The sequence below is a fragment of the Protopterus annectens genome, chromosome 11.part0 (assembly GCF_019279795.1).
Source record: "Protopterus annectens isolate FY-2018-M chromosome 11.part0, PAN1.0, whole genome shotgun sequence".
NCBI lineage: Eukaryota > Metazoa > Chordata > Ceratodontiformes > Protopteridae > Protopterus > Protopterus annectens.
In genome coordinates this window covers 28,549,300-28,568,287 of record NC_056745.1, presented here as the reverse complement: position 1 = coordinate 28,568,287, position 18,988 = coordinate 28,549,300, and positions in this window count along the sequence as shown.

The window sequence follows — 18,988 nt, the reverse complement described above, 5'->3', positions numbered from 1 at the left end:
TGCCTGGTCCTTAATAATCCTTTCACTGCTGGTATCCTGCCTGGACATAGAGTCTGCTGCATTCATTCCTGACATTTATTTGTATGCATAAATCTTTACGTAAATGTAAGGAATGTGTACTGAGCACATATTCCCACAAGAACAGCACAGGACTGCAAGTGAACAACAACTTGTGACCATTACTATACCAGTTTTACAGACGTTGTGGCTAATGACATATGTACAGGGCACACAACTCTAAAATGTTATTCAGCAGTATTCTGAAGTGTCTGCTTTTTATTTTAATAATTCTGCACGCTAATACATTAGTATTATTTGCAATCAACCCCTTAATACATTTCTGGAAAGCACATTTGATAGTACTGTCAAACTGACATACCCTAAAGTCTTTAGAGTAAAGAGCAGTCCAAACGATATCATTACACAAAGGAATGAATGTGTAAAATTTCACACTTACCTTATATAAGCAGACGTCTTGTTGAGGAGGCAAGATTTCTTCAAAAGTACCCTTAGTAGGGCTCAAACTCTGGCAACAGAACTTTCCTTCCATAGCATAATGACTTTCTTCACTTCTTGACACACTTATTATCATGTAAATTCACGACTCTGAGCATGGCGATTATGTTACTAGGCCTCATCTTGTTATTTATTTTATTTTACATTTGTTGACTAGGTTAGTTCGACTGAGCTAAGTAGCACTTTTTCACTGGAGACCAGGGGAGAAAAGCTCCACAGTTTTATAATTTTAGTGTTAACAGTGTCAGCGGATTACAATGTATACATACAATGAAATACATTTTGTCAGAAAAATAATAATGGAAAAAAAAACATATTAAGCATACATTAGAGAAATTATTTGATACAAACATTTTAAATTATTGTTTCTGAATCACTCAGTTTTAGTGACAAGCACATCTGGTAAATATTGTGCAGATTTTTATACTATGCCCTGCATATACCTGAGCTCTGGGGGTAGCACTGTGCATGCACAGTCACTCTGTGCATGTAGGGGGAGTGTCACTTCATATTTAATGATTTGAAAATGGAGTTTCTGTAAAGCATGTAGTCACCACAGCATACACAGGGATGAAGAACTGCTATGTTTCACACCTCTAAGAGCCATTAGAACCATTATAATACACAACCTTTAGTTTGTGAATTTGCAATCTGTCACACAAATGAGATACTCATAGATACCTGTCATCGCACGGCAGACGGGATACGTGAGATCTGCTTTGGTCACCAATCACCGATGTCCTTTCTCTTAACATTCTTTAAGGTGAGACATCATAGCCGAAGAAGGGGAGGGTAGTTCTCATAGAGCACAGGGGTGGTGTGTGGAGGAAACAAAAACATTTCTGCATCTCTTGTACCAGGATTACAAGCAGCTGCTCCTGCAGGAGGGCTAAGAAAGACTTCAGTGTATGACTGAAACCTGGAATAGTTTGGGCAAAACTCTCATTTGTGGAACTGGCATTCTGCAAGGTGGAGAGCAGTGCTGTCACCATTACAGTGGCATTTGTGATTTGTAACTCAATCCTGACCTACACCGATGGAAGAATAAAGTTAGGCATTGGGCACCACCTATGTACTGTAACTAAAGATGTTATTGCAGGTCAGCCTATAAACTGCCACCACATGAGTTCCACAAACGTTATTCAGTTTGCTATTTTTATCTTTATAGCACTGAAGATATTGTAAGGAATAGGCAGATGCACAGGAGCAGACTGGTGCACCTAAAAGAGTGCTGGGTTGAATATACATGCTGCTATAAATATCTCTGGCTTTTATTACTAAAAATAATAGGCATTAGAAAGTAATATTATAATTTTCAAAAATAATTGCTCAGTTGTCATTGCAAAACACAAAATTAATAATATGACTGCCGTTTTTCTGCATGCCGCCTCCTGCCTAGGTGGACAAGTGAATCTAGGTGTTAAGAGATCGCATTAAAGAGCATATTTATGGAATCAATAAAAGGGACACCAGGAATGCTCTTGCTAAGCATGTGGTTAAGCAAGGAGTCTCACATACCTTTAAATTTTTGGTTTTAGAGGTTTATAAACAGTCCAAGAGGGGTGGAGATTTTAAGACAAAAGTAGAATGTATGGAGATTAAATGGATTTACACTCTTGCATCAAATAGAGGAAAGGTCTTAATGGGAATGTGCCCTTAAAACCAGCCCTTAGGTCTAGGGCTTTAAGACATTAATTGAAAGATTAGTAAATTAATCAACTATGCTGATTGCTATCTATATAACTGTTGTGTTTTTTATTGTATGTTAGATCTGAAGAAGCAACAGGAGTTGTGAAAGCGCTCGTCTTTGTTCTGTTTTGTTGTTTGTTGTTTTATATTAAAGTTTTTTCCACCATATACTGAGTTGCTGCATATTTGCTATACTCACTTATATACCTGGCGTGTTTTCTCAGTCTGCTCTTATCCATTTTGTTTTAAGTAGATCTAAGTGTTGTTATGTGTATTTCCTTTCACATTGTGTAGATGACTGTGGATTCAGTTCAGCTCACCCTTCCGCCCCACCGTAGTTTTATTATCAAATACTTTTCATGTATATTTTTCTGTCCACTAGCATCACTGCAGCAGTGCTCAGTCCACATTTGTAAGATCATAGTTAATTTTTTACTGGATATTTCACAATATACAAGCTGCCATCCTCTGACTGTCACCTGAGATTGAAATATTTATGTCTAACCATCATGTTCACTTTATATTTGAACAGTATTCTCATGCATCACATTGCATCTCTGACCACAGACACATGTTTTTTGGTTTAAGCTCCTTGTGTGTGTGCATATGGTTCTTTGCTCAAAACCCCAATGCACCAAACCCCAATGCACCACCTTAGTAATGGGTGCAAACCCTAACCCAAATACTGTCCCGTCCCCAACCCTAACCCTATACCTTACCTTCATAAAAACCTTCCTGTAATACTGCTACTACACAAGACACACTCAGGCATGCAAATATTCACAAACTCACACAAACAACACTGTATCTGTCCCCCAACCTAACCCTGACCCTAACCCTAAAATACAGAAATTTTGCACGCAAACATACATCTATTCTTCACTCATCCCCCACCCTAACCCTAACGCACATAAACATAAAAAAATGCTCTCCCCCTTCCAGCCTCACTTACTTGTCTTTCATTTTTTGATGTGCACTTCATAATGTTTTTATTTCCAGTCAAATCATTGATGATTGAAGTCAGTAAATAATGACACACACATTTGAGTTTCAGACTTCCTATTTTTCAGAGATCGCATGATAATGCAAAATATGTCATTCTAACCAGTTTCCACCTTTATATAAGCAATATGTAATTTTTGTCTCTGATTTGGGGCATTTGTCCCACCATTTTGTTTGGCTTTGGCAAGCGTTCTTCAGCTAACAAGTTCAGAAGTATGTTACTACCCCATCTCCGTCCTTCTCATTTATTTGTTCAATTTCCATTCTGTCCCTCTGCTTGCTTCAAATTTTCATCTCTTATACACCCATTTCCATCCTTTAAGCTGGTAAAAATCAATCTATAAATAAGCATGCCCCATACATGCCCAAAATGGTTTACAAATAACTTACCTTTTTGTGGTTGTTCTGTGTGTCAGTGGGTGGAAAGGACTACGGTTGATGCTTATGTACAACCAGCAAGAAATGGCACTGCTAATTAGAGCAACAATGAAGTCTAGTCAATGCCAAGTCCTACATAAAGTGGCATCATCTGCCATCTGTCATGCAAATGAGCTGAGCATTGTTGCACAGAAGTTGGGAAATACAAAATAAGGTGAAGGTTACATTTTCAATCTGACTGATTCCATGGCTCACCTTGTTAGTTAAATGTTTTTTAGGGTGCCATTGCCCAGAGTGGAGGGTTCACATCCCCTCAGGACTGTATGCTTTTCTTGCTTCCATTTTGTAACTGTGTAAAATTCACCGACTATGTTCTACAATGGCAGCTCCAGTATGATTGTTTCTGGGGCTCACCTTGTTAATGCACTGTCTGGAAAAATATCTTGAAAATAAAAACATAGATTCCAATCCCTACAGCCTGATTTTTAAATCAGTCTATGAATGCATAACATTCTCTGATATGTGTTTCCATAAAAATATCATGCTAGTACTCCTCTATAGCTCAATTTGTTAATGCAGTGCTTGACACACAGTGCAGAGGGCACTGGGTTTAATTTCCAGTGTGAGAATGGGTTTACTATGACAATGTTGAAACTGCCTCGGTCAACTGGTACATGGTCAAAAGGCACTTTCCCAGGTAGGCAGAATGCCGACCCAAAATCAATCGACTTACACTACAGCAAATGGGTAGTGTAGGTTCATCATTTTTATTTGACAGTGTGTAGGGAGGTCGTGCTTCAGTGAATAACAGGGAATTAGCCCATTTCTTCACTGTAGTGCAGTCTCAGAGTTGGTATATTTAGGGTGCAGGGGGGAAGCATAGCCCCCGTTCAAAATAGTAGAAGTAACATGCCATTGACTATAGAGTTTAATAGGACGTTAATGTGCATAGCAAGGAAAGAGTGCCTCTATAGGAAAGATATGTGGCGAAACCACATGCTCCACTTTTCCAGTATGCATCCCAAGCATATTTTCTCTAACATCGTTGAAAATCAAATTGCAAGGATTTCAAAGCTATGTACAGAAGAGGAAACCTTTCTACAGGAAGAAGAGAGGCTTATTAATAATTTCAGCCAACGAGGCTATGGAAAGAGAAGTTTAGAACTTAACAAGACCAGAATTAATGACATACGTAAAGGAAAAGGTAAACCTTTTTATTCTTCTAAGGTTAGAGAAGGCGAAAGTACACCATCCCTAGCTATACCTAAAAGAACATCTAACTTAAGGGCCAACTTGACTTAAACTATCGACCATGATAACGTATGCCAGGTGATCAAAAGGTTCTGGCCGATTCTAACTTCGGACAAAAAGTTAAAAGAGATTTTTGGAGATAACCCAAGTTTCCTTTTCAAAAATAAAAAGAATCTTAAAAGGATTTTATGCTCAAATGACAGGACATGCACTAGCTACGTACATAATAATTCATCAGGAACAAAGAAATGTGGCTTCTGCAAGGTCTGCAATGTAATCAATTGTAGCAACACATTTAAGCATCCGGTTACTAAACAGACATTTGTTTTTCATGGATTAGCTAATTGCCTAAGCAGCAATATTGTTTACATAGCTACCTGCACTTCCTGCACAGCATTTTATGTTGCAAAAACTAATATGAAGCTAAAGGAAAGAATTATCAAACATCAATCTGATATATGTAACAGAAAGGAAACAAATTATATTTTCCTTCATTTACGTGAGCATGAAGGACATAGCTTTGTTTTCATGGTCATTTCTAAGATACATTTTACTTCCAGAGAAGGAGACCTGACCAATCTGACTGAGAGAGAGAGGAAGCCAAATGGGTAATGCGGCTGAGGGCAGATAACCCCCCTGGCCTTAATGGCTGTGTTCCCTTGAAACCCTTTCTTAAAAATAGACGAGCAATGAGTTATGCTTACTCATGACTTGCTTTCATTTTCAGAAACCTTAGGTATACTGACTTAGGCTCTGATATCCCAAAGAAATTGTTGAAATGAAATAAAAAGAAGAGCCCTAAATGACCATTTCTATTTCTATTTATTTTCATTTTTTCTCTCAAATCTTGGCTTTTATGTAGAGTTTGTTTTAATTAGAACCCACTGAAAAGATTTTACTAATATCCCTTCTGAAAATATGTTTGAGTTTGTCTTAGAAACGTCAAACTGTCATGCTATGTCTTAAACAAAGAGTTTTAAATAAAGAGTTTTAATTTTATGTTCGTCGGAATGCTATGGAGGTGTGTACCAATGGACTAACTTGATTGGTTAACATTTGTCATTCATTGTAGGCTGTTCCATTGGATGACACCAACTTTTAAACACTGAACCCAGCTTACCTATTTGGATCTGAAGAAGGCTTAAAAAAGCTGAAAGCACTTGTCCGTTGTTTACATCAGAAGGGTTCTTCACTTTTATGTTCTTTTTTTATTTTTATGATATCTACATGTTTTAAAGCTGTGGAATTACGCCACTTGACTTTTACAACAGCAAAGCTCTATATTTCGTATATTGCAGATTTAATATGGTGAAAGCTTGTTATTGAAGCTGTTTTTTCACCATTTTGGTTACTTAGTAAGTTTGAAAACTCAGATGAAATACTAATACTTGTGGTGCAACGCTCTTCCAATATTTACAGTGTTGAAACTGCCTCGGTCAACTGGCACATGGTCAAAAGGCAGTTTCCCAGGTAGGCAGAATGTCGACCCAAAATCGATCGACTTACACTACAGCGAATGGGTAGTGCAGGTTGATCATTTTTGTTTGACAGTGTGCAGGGAGGTCGTGCTTCAGTGAGGAACAGGGAATTAGGTCATTTCCTCACTGTAGTGCAATCTTGGAGTTGGTATATTTAAGGTGCAGGGGGAGTGGAGGGTGCAGGGGGAGGCATAGCCCCCCCTTCAAAATAGTAGAAGTAACATGCCATTGACTGTAGAGTTTAACATTCGTTAATGTGCATAGCAGGGAAAGAATGATGTCACCTCCTGCTATGTCAAATACATCAAACCACGGTGGTCGATGTATTCATTTTTGCCTTGGGTTAGAATTCAAAATTTCATATTCAGCATTTCGGGTCGACCGAAGCTGATTCAAAATTTCAATAGTAAACTGTGAGAATGCGTAACATGCACGTGAAATGTGTTTCCATGAAAGTGGTGTGTTTGAATTCCATGATAGTTTACCTTGTTAATATTGTGCTTGATACACAGTACAGTATAAATTATCTCTACTTGACTCCCAAGTAGACTATTCTCTATCTGTATAGCGAAGCACTTGCTCCTACAGTACTTATCACCTTGATACAGCACTCTTGTTATAGAAAGTACCCCAAAAAAGCAAACCCCATTTCTCGGTCACCCACATCCCCCAGAACCTTTTCTTAAGTTTTCCTGTCTATTCCTTCTAGCATGTCGAGGGATCAGTTGCTAATGTCCTCTCCTGCTCAGCTGGTGAACCTGGGAATATTGAGGCAATGTTACAATTGCCTCATGTACACAGACAACCCTCTCCTCCTCCCACAAAACACAAATACATGCGAGAGATGCAACTATATGGCCAAACTGGAGGCTGAGCTCTCTCAACATAGGACTGGCATGACCAGACAGGAGGAGAAGGTAACCACACACACTATAGACCCAGTCTCACATAATACCATCACAACCTCAAATCATACACATAAACACACAAAGACATACTCGGAGGCTCTGATCAAAAATCTACCAAAACAGCAGAGGCCACCAAAGCAGACACCCAAACAACTACCACCTCAGAACACAACACCTGTAACACATAGACCACACAGTCAGAGTGTCAAGCAGTCACAGCCCTTAATGCCAAACACAATGCCAGACACACTAGTCATTGGTGACTCCATAGTCAGACACACTGATGTCCCGCTCACCAGACTGAGTAAGGAGAAGGTCACAGTAAGCTGCCTGTCGGGTGCTAGAATCCGCCACATAACGCATGCACTCAGGTCTCTCAACAGCAGGTACAAGTACGACTCAATCATTGTCCACGCTGGTGTTAACGACCTGAGACGTACCTCCTTGGACTACATGAAAAGAGACATAGAGGAGCTCTCTGATTATGTAGCCCAGGCAGGTATGACCCTGACCTTGAGCAGTATCCTATCTTCACCAAGAATGATGCCACAATACAGAGATAAGATGATCAGCTTTAACAATTGGCTTAAACTCTGGTGTCATTCAAAGGGGATCCAATGTCTGTCTGCCTGGGATGACATGCTGGACAAGCCACGCTGCTTCGCAAGGGACGGCTTGCACTTGTCACCTCTGGGATTCTGGATTTTGGCAAAGGCTCTTGCCACCCCCATAGTGCCTTTTTTAGGCAAGGCTCAAATTCTAAACCTACCACCCTAGAACAAAACAAAGAAAAAAAACTAAGGGTAATGCTGCTCAATGCCAGAAGTCTCAACCTCAAGATGCATGCACTCGAGGCCCTTCTCAGTATGGAGAACATCGATGTCTGTGCTGTGACAGAAACCTGGTTCAAGGCTCCTGAGAGCACCCCAGCACTATCAGGTTTTACCTCATATCATGCGCCCCAAAACCCAGACAATACCAAGAAAGGAGGAGGGGTATCCATATTCATCAAGGACACCCACACCTCAAGATTGGTGGCATTGCACGATGCATCGGAAACCATCCAGGTGCAATTAACCATAGGCAAGACTGCTCTGCAATTTGTAGCATGTTACAGGCCACCCTCGCAAACTCAGGAACCTCATATGGCCTTCCTGAAAACACTGGAGGATAAATGTATCTCGAACACCATCATACTAGGTGACTTCAACTACCCTAATATAGACTGGGAACACTACTCAAGCCCAAACACTCTAGCCCAAAAGTTCCTGGAATTCATAAACTCAAATGCCATGGAACAACTAGTCACCATCCCCACAAGAGGAGAAAACATACTTGATCTCATCATCATGAACATGGGAGCACAATGTTCAACGCCGAAGTATACCCTCACTGGTGAGATCTGATCACAAACTAATCTCGCTGGAGGTCCTCATCCCGCCCCACCGAAATGAAAAAGACCACAGTAAAGAGCTTCGGCAAAGCCGACTTCACACTTCTAAAGACTAGTGTGGCCTCCTTTAAGGCCCCTGAGCCGGCGGTTAACATTACTCAAACTGCTGAATCACTTACAAATGCCTTCTACCAGCACCTGCAGGGCTGCATGGATCAGGCAATCCCAAGCAAAACAAAGACTCTTTGTACCAAAGGCAAGCGTCCAGTCTGGTGGACCCCAGCCATAAACAAACTCTACAACAAAAGGAGAAAGCTACTACAAGATAGAGCAAAATCCTTAAAAGGTAAGACACCGCTGATCACTATAAGTAAAAGCTAAGAGCTCTCATAAAATCATCCAAAGCTAATTTTGAGAGAAAAATAGCTAAGGACTCTAAAGACAACCATAAGGCATTCTTTAGCTATGTCAGAAACCTAGGAGGAAACTCCCAGATATGCTCAGAATTAGTTCAAAATGACGTGAAGATTACTGATCCTACAGACATTGCCAACATACTGGCTGACAGGTTCAGTGCAAACTCCCCCCCCCTAAAGGAGAGATATCTATACCAAATGATTGTAGCCCCCCCAAACATCTCTAATGCCCAGGTGAGAACTGCTCTCTCCAAGGCAAAGAGCACAGCATCCATGGGACCTGATGGTGTCCCCGGCTGTGTGCTCCATGAACTCAACGAGGAATTAAACCCACAGTTAGGACAGCTGTTTAATCTTAGTCTCACCTCTGGATACGCATTCCAGGAGTGGCGCAGCGACTGTGGTCCCACTCCACAAAGGCGGTGCCTCCACCGACCCTGGAAATTACCGTCCCATTAGCTTGACAAGCCTTATCTGCAAAGCCATGGAGAGGATCATAATGGATCTCATAAATAAAGACATAGGGAACTTGCGGACTTTGGATCCAACCCAGTTTGGCTTTGTCAAAGGCAGATCATGCCTTTTAAACTTGGTTGACTTTTTTGAAACAGTCACCAAGGCCATTGACGAGGGAAAGGCAGTCCATACAGCCTACCTAGACCTGGCGAAGGCTTTTGATACAATACCTCACTCGGGTATCATTGAAAAACTCATCAACTTAAATGTAAACCCATACATTACAAGATGGGTTGCAAACTGGCTGAGTGACAGAACCCACAGGGTCAGAGTTGCTGGCACCATGTCAGACTCAAAGCCTGTCACAAGTGGTGTCCCACAGGGCTCAGTCCTGGGCCCACTTTTGTTTGGCATCTACTTTTCTGAAGTACAAGCAAACACAGGAGGGTTATGGCTGACAAAGTTTGCAGATGACTGCAAACTGGCCGTGGTTGAAAACACATCCGACACAGATATCCTTCAGAAGGGTCTCACAGAAATGGATAACTGGTGCCAGAGCCATGGCCTAAAGTTAAATGCCAAGAAATGCATAGTCATACCCTTCGGGAAAAATAAGGTTACCCCTAGCTACCATATAGGTGGCAATCCCTGAACACAGAAGAAGTTATTAGGGACCTGGGAACCCAGGTTGACAGTAGCCTTTCATTCGACACTCATATTGCTAAAGTAGTTAGGAAGACCTTCTACATTGCCCACCTTATCATGAAGGGATTCACATCTAGATCAAGGGAAGTCATAGTCTCCCTATACTCATCACTCATCAGACCAATGATCGAGTACAATGCCCCATTCGGAATGTATCTGACCCGACACTTGCAGCAGCTGGAGAGGCCACAAAAGTTCCTCACCAAAAGGATAAAGGGTCTCAATAATCTGTCTTATGCTGCCCGACTGAAAGAACTCCAGTTATATTAAGTTGCTTACCGCTTGCTCAGAGGTGACCTATGCCTGACATACAAGGCCATGTCAAACCCAGATTTGATGAACATGCTTCATCTCAAAAAATCTAGATCCCTCAGAGCCACAAGGGCGGGAGACTTAAACCTCGACACTGTTATTAATAGGACATGCTGGAGGGATAGATTCATCACCCAAAGACTCCCTATGCTGTGGAACAAAATCCCGGTTTATGTGAGGCAGAGCACCTCGCTGGCCTTGTTCAAGAGGAATCTTGACCAATGGATGGGAGATCGCAGATACACCCCAGGGGTTACCTCAGTGTCACTGCTCGACAGAGGCACAGCAAAATAATGGGCATAGTTTCTCCAAACTAAAGGGGTGGCATAAGCCACAAAACTATGGGCTAGGCTTATAAATGCCCTCGGGCAGATAGCCTAGTATGAACCTATGAACCTATGAAGAGTACAGGGTTGAATTCCTCTTAGGTCTGATGTCTATGTCTGCTTCCAAAGATTAAACTATTCTGATAGATTAGCATATCTCTCATTAAATTCAGGACTCTACCAGCTGCTTCAGGATGACCTATGTGTCACTTTTGGGCCTTGAAAGACCTATCCCTATTTGACCTCCTATTTCTTTGCAACATTAGTGACTCTAAAAGTACCTGCATGAGGGATCTAAATCTATACCAACAAAGAAGCAAGCCTCGCTGAAGGGATGTACTTCTAATTTTACGTATTCCTAACCTATTGGATAAATGACCAGGTCAAAGTATTACTTTGGAAACCTTTAAAGCTAGTATTGATGATTGAATGGGAAGGTACAAAGTAACTCTCATGTTATCATGTAGAGTTCTACTGTATTCGGGAGGTGAGTGCTATTAAGTGCTGAAAAGCGGTGGCAGAAACTTTTAAGTGTGCCTACCTAAAGAGGTATATAATTAGGCATCTTACGGGCCTGATGATCCCTTGTCTCATATTGTTCTTACATTTCTATGTTGCTCTTATGTTTAATAGTACATAAACGATAGATGACGTATCGTGAAATCCTACAGCAACAGAGAGACTTGCATTTCTGCAACTGATAATTCTTTCATACAGGAAGTCATCTCCTTTAAAGTACTGTGTGGAGTATTTGACGGTAAGCTAAGGTTTGGTAAGCAGGATCATTTATAACTTATTTAAAACAAATCAAACGCTGAGTCAGATTTATAGGTTTTGCTCATTCCTAATATATTGATAACTCATCCCCTGCATCAATATGCCTGCTTCTTTCACCAATTTGCTCTGCTCATCTGTACATATACTGCATAAACTTAAATAAGGATTCAATAAGATAGCAGGGTTTGCTGCCAGTTTTCATGATATAGTTCATCATCTCTGTGTCTTCCAAGACTAAAGTTGCTTCAGATCAGCCAGAAGCTCTCCCTAATAAAACTGAAATGTGTTCTTCTGTTACTATAGGACTCCAATGGTCTTGCCATAGATATGCACTGACCTGACACCGAAAGACAGACAGAATGAGTTCACTCTTCCTACTAGTTTTTACTAACATTCCTACGTCTGTAAAACTATTTAGTGATTCATAATGCCCTGACCATGCTGGCAAGCAGTGCATATTAAATAACCAGTCACTTGTAAGTGCAATAAAAGAGCATGTCCAGGCAGTGAGTCTGCAGGCTTAGTATATATAACAAGCTATGCAGGCTTAGTATATATAACAAGCTAAACTTAACATAAGTTCATGTATGTTTTACTACACTTTTGCAGATGAATAAATGTCTGGTTATTCTACTGCCTTTGAAGAATTATAACTGTAACCAGCAGATACCCAGATATTGTTGAATATAGCACAGTTAGTAGTTTTATAACCTAATTAGATAACTTTAATGTACTTGTTATTCTCAGTCAGATAGACACTGGAACTGCTGGCTAATTCTGCTGTCTGTGTTCAAATAGATTTTGACATTTTTTAAACTGTATTAGTCAGGAAGCCTGTTGTTTGAGTCAATACTGTACAGTATGTTTTTCCAAATGTGTCTAATTACTTATTAATTGTTAATTCCTGCACTGCACTTTCCAGCTACTCTATTCAGTTGTTTGTATATTTTTTTGGCATTTTGACACAGGGATTCTGTTGAATATGAAATATTCCCAGTTATATGCTGCCAAGCAAATAAGTTACTATACAAGCGTAAGTGCATACATGAATAAGAAGATTTGAATAAATAGGTAGAAAGATAGATTGATAGATAGATAGATAGATAGATAGATAGATAGATAGATAGATAGATAGATAGATAGATAGATGGAGAGACAGAAAGGTAGCTAGATAGATAGACAGACAGACAGACAGACAGACAGACAGATAGATAGATAGATAGATAGATAGATAGATAGACAGACAGACAGACAGATAGATAGATAGATAGATAGATAGACAGACAGATAGATAGATAGACAGACAGACATATAGATAGACAGACAGACAGACAGACAGATAGATAGATAGATAGATAGATAGATAGATAGATAGATAGATAGACAGACGGATAGATAGATAGATAGATAGATAGATAGATAGATAGATAGATAGATAGATAGATAGATAGATAGACAGACAGACAGACAGATAGATAGATAGATAGATAGATAGATAGATAGATAGATAGATAGATAGATAGATAGGTGATAGGCAGATAAACCTTAATGTCTCCAGTAATGTGACTTACTGAGAATGGTTTTAACAACTGCTCATCTTCTTCGCATTGTATCACCTCACCAGGACTGATGTTCACAGATAATTAACCTTAACTTACCTGTTCTGACTGATGTGTGACTCCTTAATTGACATTAGAACAGGTCAATTAGGGAGTCACACAGAAGTCAAAACAGGTCAGTTAAGGTTAATTATCTGAGAACTGAGGGGTGGAGCTAGGATCTAAACCTTCTTTTTTAGGGGTAAAATAAAGCATTTCAAAGTTTCCCTGGAAAAAACTCACCAAGACTTGCTGTGAGGGAAAGGTTATTTTGATTTTGATTTCTTGTATTTTGTATTACTTTATTGCCTTCTCCTATTGTGTGCACTGTGATTTTTTTTACATTGTATTTTACTTTTATTCTGCTTTGAATTGCATATTAAAACTTGAAAACAGACTACAGCTGTGTCTCTTGTGAGTCACACAGAATTTTTTCCCACGCTGTCAACCTGTTGCCATTGTTTCTTAAACACAACTGTCTTTCTAGTTGCCTGCGCCTTATGCTAATTTGACCACATATCTCCTTCCCTCTCCCTTTTTATTGGCTATTGTGAGTAAGCACAAAATTATCATTTTATGAAATCACTCCCCTTTGGCTATTTAAATTTATTGGCCATCCCATTGTATTCCATACAGCCAGAAAACAAAAGTACCAACCCCCTTTCAATCTATCTTGCCCTTTTAAAATAATGTCTCTCCATTTAGACTGCTGAAACGTTAGTTATCCCCTTTTTATATATAACTGCTTAGTGCACACTGTAGTGTTTATAATATTAACCCATTTTTTTCATCTTACCTTTAAACATCTTTTGCAAGACCACCAGTTATTGGAGAGCCCACATTCTGCCTCTCAGTAGCCATCTTGGGATTAGTACTTCTGTTTTCTCCTGGTGAGAGGAGTGCAGTTACATTATTTCCTGCAGACTGCTGATCACCAGAAAGCCTAATTACTGCTTCATGGGTGACAGCTTGAAATTTGTGCTTATATTTTGCTCCTGGTGTGAGAAGGCGCAGAGTGCATTGATTACTTACTGTTTTTGATTGGACGGTGAGTATCTGTGCTTAACATTCCTGACTGGTCTGGTTGCTATTCAAGGCATCTACAAGGAAAAGGCTGCAACTAGCCTACAGACCCTTGCATCATCTGGGACAATACTGTGGATCATCAAACAGGCTGTGGCCTGGTTCTTGTCATGGGATTCGGGCTAATACTTTGCTTCTGGTAGAAGAAGAAGCAAAGGAGCATTGTATCCCAGCAGAGTGAAACTGTGGTGAGACCAGCACTAGTAGTAGCCAAACAGTAGTCATTCCTGTGACTACCCTCTTTTCATCAGTCTTGACAAGCTAATTCTTTGTTTTCAGTAAATACTGCTTGATTTGTTTCTAACTTCAGAATATCTGCCTAAATACTTCATCCTTAAATTTTTAGGGTCTACATATTAGTCTCTCCTCAAGTGCTTGGTTGTGCCCTGTACAGACTCAGACACCTTGAGTGCCATTTTTTCTGTAAAAGCATGATTGAAATTTCTCCAATACCTAGTTGCACACAGGGCAACTAGTATGCATTGACAAGCACTGTCCCCAGAGTTGCAAACTAAATATTCCTGACATGGCTTTATATTCTCACTCAAGCTATCTAATCAATAAAAAAGGATCTGTTGCCATGGATATGAACTTTCATACTATCTCTGGTACCAGCTTGGTGGATATGGACATTCTGAGACAATGTAGAAATTGTCTCATGTTTACTGACAACCAGTGAATTCTCAACCAATCTGATATGGTATGTGAGAAATGTATTTACAGAATGTCACTGCAGGAAAAGCTCTCACATAAAAGTACTCCTAATGTCAATAATGTTGCCAGTAGTACGCACGCTGCATCCATCACACACAATTCAAAGCAGACATATAGACGCACATATGCTGAGGCACTTAAATGTACCTTCCTAAACGACAAAGACCTGCTAGACAAAGTACACATAACAAATATCCTCAGCAGGCCCAAATGTACTCTTTCAAAACAACACCCACGTCAGCACATAGAGCCACATCTCATGAAGCCTCTAAGGCCATAAGGCAAGCCACCACACAATCCAATGTTTTGGTCATTGTGTGAAGACTACATCGTGAGACACACTGATGTCCTTCTCACCAGGTAGAGTAAGAAAGAAAGTCACGGTCAGTTGCTTATCAGGGGCTAGGATCCACCACATTATGCATGCACTCAGGTCATTGGACCACAAGTACCAGTATGACTCGGTCATGGAGCTCTCAGAATGTGTGTCTCAGGCTGGTACGAGCCTGGCATTGAGCAGCATTTTACTTTCTCCAAGGATGATGTCACAATATGAACAAAATGATTGGCTTTAAAAATTGGCTTAGTTTCTGGTGTCATTCTAAGGGGATGCAATATTTGTCAGCTTGGAAGGAGATGGTCAACAGACCATGCTGCTTTGCCAGGGATGGTCTGCACCTGTCCCCTCTAGGCTTTTGAATATTAGCTAAAACTTTGTTTTCCCCTGTAGTGTCTTTTTTAGGCAATGCCAAACTGAAAGTACTTCTGACATAGCAAATCAAAACCAAGAAAATCTAAAGGCATTACTGCTCAATGCTAGGAGCCTAAACAAAAAACTCAACTTCCTGGAAGCTCTCTCTACCCTAGAGAATGCTGATTTCTGTGTAGTCACTGAGACAGGGTATAAAGCTGCAGACAGCACACAGCAGTGCAAGGTTATAATGCCTTCCACACATTTAGTCCAGCTACTATGCAGACAGGGACTAAACTGGAGGTGTCTCTATTTACATAAAAAATAACTATACCTCAAGGCTGGTCAAATAGGACAATGCACTTGAACTGATCCATGTTCAAATCACCATAGGTAAAATCCAATATCACATCCTTGCCAGCTATAGGTCCCCTTTATAACCCAGGAATCCCATACCATGTATTTAAACTCATTAGAAACACTAACCATCCAATCCAATACCATATTCATGGGTGACTTTAATTACCCCACTATTAACTGGGAATCCTATATGACATCAAATGTATAGGCACAGAGATCCCTGGATTTTGTAAACACAAACGTCCTGAACCAGATAGTCAATACACCAACCAAGGTTGCAACCATATGGGATCTGGTCCTCACTAATATGGGAGAGTACTGCACACCTCCTACTGTAATGTCTTCTCTGGTATGGTCAGACCACAAAATGGTCTCCTCTGAAGTAAAAATATAACCTGGACCCCCCAGCTAAACCTTGAATATTCAGGAACTACTCTAAGACTAACCTCCCACTATTAAGTGATAAACTGGCAAAACTTCAACCCCCATAAACCCTGAGAACACTGTTGCCTATGCAGAACTGTTTACAGAAATCCTGTACAAGCACGTTGACAGCTGCATAGAGGCAGCTGTATCCACCAGGAAGAAGTACAGAACTTACTCAAAAAAATGTCGCAGAGGTGCAGTGGTTAATGTTGTCACCTCACAGCAAGAGGTTCTCTGGTTTGATTCTCACTGGGCTGCCTTCTGTGCAGAGTCTGCGTGCCCTCCCTGTGTTTGTGTGGGTTTCCTCCATGTGCTCCGGTTTCCTCCCACATTACAAAGACATGCTTCTGGAGCATTCCTCCCTGGGCCTCCACTGAAAATTGTCTCATTCCAAGTTGGAATTTCCAGTTAATAAATGATAAATAAATAAACAAGCCACCCTGGCAGAATCACAAAATCAGTAGGCTGTATATTAGAAGGAAGAAAATCATGGCAAAAATTAGGAGGTGCAGCACCCAGCAGGATAAAAGCACTCTCATCAAACTGAACAAACAGCTCTGAGGACAAATAAAGTCTACCAAAGTCAAATTTTAAGTGAATTTGGACTCCCAGGCCAAGGACAACCACAAGGCATTCTTCACCTATGTCTGCAACCTCAAAGGCAATACACAATTGTGTGCAGAGCTCATTGTAAATGGAGCCACCTATACTGATCCAGAAGATATAGCAAACCTACTGGCTGATAAATTCAGCTCCAACTTTACCCCTCTCTGCCTCTCAACCTTCCCTCAGGAAATACCATCAATTATAACTCCTCCTGCTATCACTAGGGAACAGGTCCTTAATGTTCTCTCTAAGGCCAAGAACACTGTATCAATGGGCCAAGACAATATTCTAGGATGCCTTCTAAATAGCACGAAACATGAACTATTAGGGCCCCCTGGAATTGTTATTTAGCTATAGCTTCCAAACAGGCTTTGTGCCTCATGAATGGAGAACAGCAACAGTCATCCCTCTGCACAAAGGTGGGCCATCTACAAACCCTGGAAACTACAGACCCATAAGCCTCACTAGTCTTATTTGTAAAGCCATTGAAAGAATTATCATGGAAATGATCAATAGTGATATAGTAAACCTCCAGACACTGGACCCAACAGCCATGGACTAAAACTAAATGCCAAGAAATGCATAAAAGTATCATTCGGGAAGTCATCCACCCCTGGTAATTTATTGTTAACACACCATTCAGAGTTGACCCAGTAGTCAGGGACATAGGGACACACATAGATAGTAATCTAGTCTTTGACCAGCACGTGTCTACAGTAGTGAGGAAATCATTCTATGTTGCACAACTTATAAACAAAGGTATGGCATCTAAGTCCAAGGAAGTCATTGTTTCACTGTATCCGGCATTCATCAGACCTATCATTGAGTACAATTTCCCCTTTGATATGTACCTAACCAGGCACGTCCAACAATTGAAATGTCCACAGAGGTTCCTCACTAAAAGAATACAGGGCTTAAGTAAAATGTCCTATGCAAACCTCCTCAAGGCTCTATCCATGTATTCTGTCTCCTACAGGATGAAGTTGTATTGTCGACGAAAACGTTTCAGTAATTTTATGGCGTTAAAATAAAGGTGCAAGTGGAGTTCGTTGTTTGGAGGTGTTCTCTTTACTTTGTTGTTGTCCTTATCGAGTGGTTGGCTCTTCTGGGCAGCTGCTCCTGGCCTGCTTGCTGTTTTTCTTTGTGGAATTTGTAACTTTGCATTCTTTTTGGCTTGCTTTGTTACGATGGCAGGCTCTGGTGCTTCTGCTCCCAGCGCTTCCGGCGCTAGTGTGGAGGAAGGAATACAGTTCAATTTAACTGATTCCAGCCAACTATCGGGACAACTTACCTTACTGGTGCAGCTGCTTACTCCGTTGGGTCAGGGTGTTCAAGCGCTTCTTGTTGAACAACGAGAAATTTTAAAACTGCTTTCCACGAAGTCTGTGGTTACTGCTTCACGGGATGGTCCGAATGGACAGGGACGCTCTTCCAATACACCAGTTGGTATGGAATCCAATTTTTTAAATACTCCAGCATTGCTTCGGGACTCTGGCGAGGCAGCTTCTAATGTTTCTAGCCCTAAAGACCAGGGGCTTGTTATACCTCCTGCTTCTACCTTCAATGAATGGGTGAATCGTAAACCCATTTTTCAGTTTGTTGAGCAAAATGACAGTAATGTAGAGGGGACTGCTTCTTTTTCTGACAGCATGCAGAAACTCGAACATGCTTTATACAGGTACAAAATTCTCGAACTTGACAATCTGTATTTAAAAGAATGCCTTCACAAACATATTGTTCCCAAAGGTTTAAGGGTTCATAAATACCCTAACCATGTTGTTTCTGGGAGTGAATTTTATAACGATTTAATTCAAGTGTTTGATGAATGTGGGTTTGGCATTGTAAAAGCCATTATTAAGAGAAATGACATAGAAATTAACAGTTTACAAAAGGATATTACTAA